The sequence below is a fragment of the Macrosteles quadrilineatus genome, unplaced genomic scaffold (genome assembly GCF_028750875.1).
Source record: "Macrosteles quadrilineatus isolate MER2022 unplaced genomic scaffold, UCM_ALF_1.0 Scaffold_2__2_contigs__length_208266976, whole genome shotgun sequence".
Classification (NCBI taxonomy): Eukaryota; Metazoa; Arthropoda; class Insecta; order Hemiptera; family Cicadellidae; genus Macrosteles; species Macrosteles quadrilineatus.
In genome coordinates, this window is record NW_026542595.1 from 30517420 (window position 1) to 30524363 (window position 6944).

The 6944-nt window shown below is 31.8% G+C and overlaps 1 long non-coding RNA gene across 1 annotated transcript; it reads right to left on the reverse strand.

Annotated features, from left to right (window-relative positions):
• Nucleotides 1-3513: 3513 nt before the first annotated feature.
• LOC128987806 (uncharacterized) lies at nt 3514-6668 on the reverse strand. The gene is made up of 2 exons (XR_008490285.1): nt 6489-6668; nt 3514-3773 (listed from the first exon to the last, which is right to left on the reverse strand). It is a non-coding gene; the product is annotated as an uncharacterized LOC128987806 (long non-coding RNA).
• Nucleotides 6669-6944: the final 276 nt, after the last annotated feature.

Below are 6944 nucleotides of genomic sequence, written 5' to 3' on the forward strand. Positions count from 1 at the left end.
TGAAGAGTGGTATCCTAACACCTCAAAAACAAGATACCCCCCATTACAGAAAACCTGCAGACTAATTTAATTTCCACTTGCCTGATTTGTTTTTCATTTGGAAGATCGCTTTAAAAATGTAATATTTATTCCCTACTTGAATAGCATTAGTTTAACGAGTACTAGATTGCTATAGGGAAGGTGATAAAATAGTTTTATAGGTATTGTCTTAAAAAGTCTTAAGACATAGACACATCAACACATTGAGTCTTAATAATATTGAAATGTTAATAGCTTACTATTAATAAATGCAATTTAAAATTTGATCAAAATGTGTTAATAAAAAACCTAACTAACTACAACCGTTTATCTTTTCTCCATAATAAACATGGGAATTTCAAATTTAATTTTTTTTACATTTCTCCTTAACCATTAAGTGCATAACAACGCTTAAATATACTAAATCTTTCCTTTTTATATGCTCTACAAAATGGTTTGGAAAAACACACACACACACATTATACGTACAATTTGAACGGTTAGTGTTTTTGGCTTCTGAGGACCTCAAAACAAAAAAGTAATCGGTCCCGGGTTCATATCTTACCATTCCTTAATCAGCTAGGATTAACAACGTCATGTACTTTTGTGTATATGGATTTTTTGCAAAGTATCTTAATATTGTTATTGTGTTGAATAATTGAAGAGATGGGGTTAATATCAAATATCTGGGAAAGAAGTACCAATGGATGAACTGTAGGAGTAAGAGCTGATGATTGGTAACAAAATGTTAGTTAAATAAAATAAGGTTAATGATTAAGAAATAAATGGTAATTATAAATAGTTCGAAGGACCAGAGGGGTAAAATTTTGAGAAATGGAAATATTGAGATTGCGAGTAAAAAAAATGAACACACTTTTAACCCTAGATCTGACGGTCATTTTATTCACCAGTATCGACTCACTTGAGAGAAATCCTTATTCACGAGCCATGTTTTCTTTGCAAGAAAAATTCTACCCTATCAGGTATATTTTGGCCTTTCGTAGTGGTACCATATATTTCGCCACAGAACATTTATTTGTGTACCTAATAATATTTTGGAATAATGTGATATTTTAATAGTAATTTTACATAAAGGGCAATTATTCAAAGTATTTATTAAACCAGATAAAATATAACTGAACACAATATTTCCTAAGCTAAATGTACCATTCAAAAATAAATTCAGACAAAAATATGGTCTAAAATAGTGCTTAATGTGAGAGTCTGTTCCGCATTTCAATAATAAAACTTAAGTTAAGTGATTCAAAACTAGGTATTATTATACCGAAAGTACTGTAACGTTGTCCATCCGTATGGCTTACAAATCCTCTGGGTGTATGGGTGAAACATTCAGAAGAATATAAATATTCATAGGGTGTTGTAAGCTCCCTTGAGGGAAATAAATTTAATTCATTAGAGAGTAGACTGGGTCTGACTGTATAATGTGTTTTCCTATTAAAGTCACATAATATGGAATTATTTTCAGGCTGTAAAAGTGTACAAACATGTTTAAGTATGAGTTTCACAGTTTCATAACACCTCTAACGATAAAAAACATAGTTTAAAGAATAAAGCGTTTCATAAAAAATGAACCGTTTTAGCAATCTGACACATACAAAGCGGAGTAATGTTCCACTTTGCTATTTTTACCACATTTCCCATGCGGTGGGAGAAAGTATGGTAATTTATGGGTAAAATCACTAAGTGGCAATAACCCTTTAGCCGTAATTTTTATAGCAATGGGGATTTTGTTTAGAACTATAAGAACCGTAAGATACTAAACTTTATTCAAAATTGAATTTGTTGAGCTTTTTTCGAAAATAGGATTTTTTGTTGTTTTTTAGGTTTTTTTTGTGGGATAATCACATAATTTGCACTAGCTTTTGAACAATAATTTTAACAACAATGAGGGTGGTACAGTTTTGTTTAGAGTTAAAGGGGTTTATAACATTCTAAATTTTAATCAAAATCGTCCGGGCCGTAAAATTAAAAAAATAAGACTTTAATAAAATCAAAAGCCTTGATGGAGATACTATGGATTAGTACCCACATACAAAATTTCATCAAAATCAAACCCCAGTGGTCTGTAGCTCTGTACACATCCACACATACAGACTATATCATCCCAGTATTAGTGGGGTTTTGCAAACAATTGTTAAAAAAACAGCTCCCTACTATAATTTTTCTTAATAATAAAATAATCTTATTGTTAGGCTAGAAATAATATTTGGCTAGGCATTGTTCTAGAAAAAAACGTTTTTCGAAAAAGGATTTAAATTAAATTTTTATTTTTGAAACATTTTACTAATGGGTTGCAAAGTTTGGTCGTATGCAATTTTAACAAACTTTGCCAACAAAAGAATCACAACATATTATTATAAGCCATTTGAAGTATACTAGAAAATCAAAAACAATTAAACAGTAGGCTACAAAAGAAAGGTCATTCGGATGAATTACATTGAGCAATACTCAATGTGAGGTGTATTCTGGATGGGAAAAATAAGACTGTTTAAATACCTAGAGTATACAGAAAATCATTACAACACTAATATTAAACAGTTCCGCGATCCCAGCGACTACGCTTCGTAAAATAGTCAACAGATGAATTCAAATGAATTTTCGACTACCCACCACCGTTACAGGTGCATTGTTCTACTTTCACACTTATGAGTTTTTTTTAGACATTTGTTTATTGGGTTTGAATTAATTCACAACAGATTTCAAATACGGTTTCTTTTTCAAATAAATTTTAAAACTGTAACATGCCGGCACAAAGGGTGTCAATGGTCCTTGAATGTATTCTAATGAATCGTTGTTTTGAAATCATTCAAAACAATGCTCAAAATTCGTGTTGTAATGCTTTAGGATATACCTCCCATTGAGTACATTATATGCTCAATGGTATTCAATCAAGCGACCTTTCGTAAAAAAAAAAACAAAAAAAAACTACTGTATTTTGGGATTTTCTAGTATACTTTAAATGGCTTGTTTTATTCAAGTAACAAACTTGAATCAAGGGACCCATTTTTAGATACTTTGTTATAGCAAAAATATGTTAATGTTACTGGTCACTCATTGATAATTCAGATTTTATCTTTACTAGTTGCGCTTAGCGGTGTTTGATTTGCTTTTGATTAAATACTTATACATTATTGTTATTAATTTACATGGATTTGTAAAATTAGAAGACACTGAATACAGTACATTGGCTAGTAATGCTATTAAGTTGCAGATGAGAGCAATTTGCAGATAAAGAATTTGCTTGACAAAAAACACTTGTTTTAATCGTTGTGAGTTTGTAAAAAGTTTTTTTATGATAAAGAACGTATGAATAATCCCCCTGGACAAACAAAAATATTGTGCTAAATCTAAAAAAAACAGTCTTTGAAATTTTTAAGTCTGTAATAAAAAGCTTCCGTGTATAGGTTCAATTTATTACCAAATACACGTCTTTCTAAGATTCTAGAAAGGACAATGAAAATAAAAACAATAATCTACTGGCTGAATCCCTTTTTAATTTGCAATCTTTAACACCAACATGCGTTTACTTGATTTTGTGTATAGGGACTCTAGGATGAACCGGATGAACTGGATGAACTGGATGAGCTCCCGCTGCTGTGCTTTTTTCTGTGATGCTCGGTCCCATGACGATTAAACCCATGAGGATTTGGCACATGATGATAGTACCCATAAGAATTGGACCCATGAAGTTCGGGCCGAGGTTGCTTATCATGGGAGTTTCGATGTGAACTTCCCTGAAAAAGGTGCCTCACCAAGTTTCAAAGTTGTACTTATTAATTAACATATTGGTTGTCATATAAGAATTAGCAATAAATGTTCATTTTATAATATCGATTAGTTCAACACTTCGTAATTGGCTATCATTCAGCTATGTCAAACAGATTTTATCATAGGCCTTTTTAAATTTCAAGCCTCTGCCATTTTGTAAAAAACAGTTAATACCCTCTACATCTGTTTTGGATGTTTTTTGGCACTTGAATTTAAATAATAATTCAATAATGTTTTTTTGGCCATTTATTTATGTTTATGAGCCATACCTTTTCTATTTTATAATCTATGGGATCGTTAAAACTGGGACGGTGGCGCCGTCCTGTAATCCAGCTAGTAGGAGGAACGAATTGTGGATATTTATAGAGATGCACTGTGGATGCGATACTCCCTGGTGTGGATTAACGTCCGCACTAGTGAGTACTACGACTATCCGCAGTACTATCCTGATAATTAGACCAATTCGTTAATACCAAGACAAGAATGTGGTTCATTTCATTTAAAAATTTCATTTAAAGTTTTTAACGAAAATAAAATCTTTGTCTGTGAAATCATTGTCTGCAAATGTTACTCATATAAACATCTAGGGTAAACAGCGTTATAGATCTATTTATTTACTTATTTAATACGCAAGCAGATATTTTGTGACAATTACTCCTCCGAAACTACTGAACCGATTGTCATGTTTTTGGTGTCATTGGAAAGAGCGTAACGTGAAGTTGTGCTTTCTTTTTAAGGAAATAATTAGAGAGTGAGGCCCTGAGGCCCTTTAAATTTTCACATTTCTCCATAAGGATAACATGGGAGATGATTTTTATTTACAGAAACATATGTTTGTTACTTGAAAATAGTCAAAGTCTACTACATAATAATTTATTGCTGTGTGTTATGACTGTTAATGTATACTGCATTTCAATCAAGGATTGTGTACCTTAAAGTTTACCCATAATGGATCTTAATAGGCCCTACTTTATTTTAATGTTGGGAATAGTAAAATTTAGTTGAGAATAAGTTACCATGATTTAGAAAACTTTACTATAATAGTTTATGTATTTAAACTCACAAATCTTTGACATTATTAAATCGTTTTATGTAAATAAAACAGCTGATTGACAAATCAAACAAATCATCTACTTCATGTGAATAATGTTGTTACACAAACATAGTTTTTTTTTTTTACCAATAACTTGAGTCTTTTTTACTTCTGGGTGTATTTTGAGTTTGCAGTTATGAAAGCACCGAGCCAAGTAACTTTTATCTAATTTTCTTTATAAACTAACAGTATTAATGAATTAGTACATGAACTTGACAAGTTAGGTAATTAACTGTCAGTATGGCAAGGGGAAGAAGAGTGGGTCCTCGAAAACAGACAAAGGCGGAGACATCCATCAGAAAATCCAACTGAGTTTTTAAATATAGAGGTCAGTGTATTGCCAAGACTCAGATTAGACTAATAAAAGGGGGCAGTGGTTTTATTGATGTGGAATATTAATACATCAAAAGGGCCTCATTAATGGCACAAGGCTTCATGTGATCAGAATGGTTAACAGCTTAATAGAATGTAAAGTCTTAACCGGGACAAGTAAGTGGGGACATATGTTGATTTCGAGGATAAAAATGTGCCCGTCTGAAACAAACTTAAGTTACCTTTTAAAATGGAAAGATGCTAATTTATGTTATCTTTGGCATTTGCAGCACAAACCCTTTATTTAAAGATCAGCACTGTTCTTACCCAGATCAATTTCAGTCATGAGCAACTATATTGTATGTTGTTTTAAGTAAGGCTACATCTTTTAATAGGATACGCATATTCATTACGGAAAATTCTGACCAGGGTAATCTTCCTGAAGGTAACTTTAAGACTAAAATCGTAGTATTCGTGGAAGTGCTTTTGTGATAAAAATATTGTTTTTTAGTGTTTATTTTTAAAAGTATATTCTTTAAACAGCATTGTAAGACCCTCAAAATATGCTTCATAGGCCTTTTGGTTGATATGATAAAATGTTTTGTTAAATGTGTTTTAAAATCTTTAACAAATAACTAGGAACACACTTGAACTTGAACACTTATTAATATACTAAATATAATACACATACAGCTAGAAAATGACTGGACTGCTTCCCTTCTAAGGCTTTATTATTACTGTATTTAATTTTCGACGTCGAGTCAATATTAATAACAGGATGAATTTGTTTTCTAAATTCATATGTTATTTTGCGGGGCATTGAGCCGCACAGGTTCACTAGTATAGGATAAATCCGACAATTTTATGCAAACATTTGAGTGAAAGTCCAACCTCGCAAGTGGAAATCCCCTTGTCGGTAGGTTTGCTGCGGCAAGGGCATTCTAATTAGCTTCGTTGAAAGGTTCGAGTCTCTTACGTTTTGTCTATCAAGTTTTTAGTCTATTAAGGTGCATTATATAACAAATACCAGGCATTCACTACATTAGTTGAAAAAAAAGAATTCAAAAAGCTTTTTCCTCAATTAAAATATTATTTTATGTAATCACAGCAATGTTTGATTGTTTTATGAAGACGATTCTGTTAACGCTAATATAAAGCCACAACTATAGTGCTTTTTTAGAGTCATAGGTACCTTTGACTATTAAAAATAGTCAATGGTTATACACTATCGATAATTAAATGTTATTTCGAATACATTACTTAATGCAATACTTACCAGTACTAGAGTTATCATAAACATAATAAGAAATAATTTCAAAAAGAATGAAAAGATACCAAACATAACTTATAAATGCACTCTAGTAAAACTGAAATGTTTTAATAAGTGTAGGATTGGAACCGTCCGTTCCTAACCAAACAAAACTAGCTACTGAAGAAAATTCTATTCAACAATGCCCAGCACAGCACGTGTAGGTCTACAACTGGAACAACTGTTAGACATCTGTTTTATTACGCAACGTGAAATAATTGCAATGCTAGCAAAAATTTTGTGCAAGACTTGAACTATATACGCGCACATTGTTTCAAACGTTGGCTTGAGTATTATAGCTATATACTCAAAACGAAAAAGTAAATCGGTCCCGGGTTTAGATCTTACCATTAGACCTGTTGAACTGTAGAAATGGGATGGTATAAAATATCTGGGAAAGAATTGCCAATGGATTAACTGTAG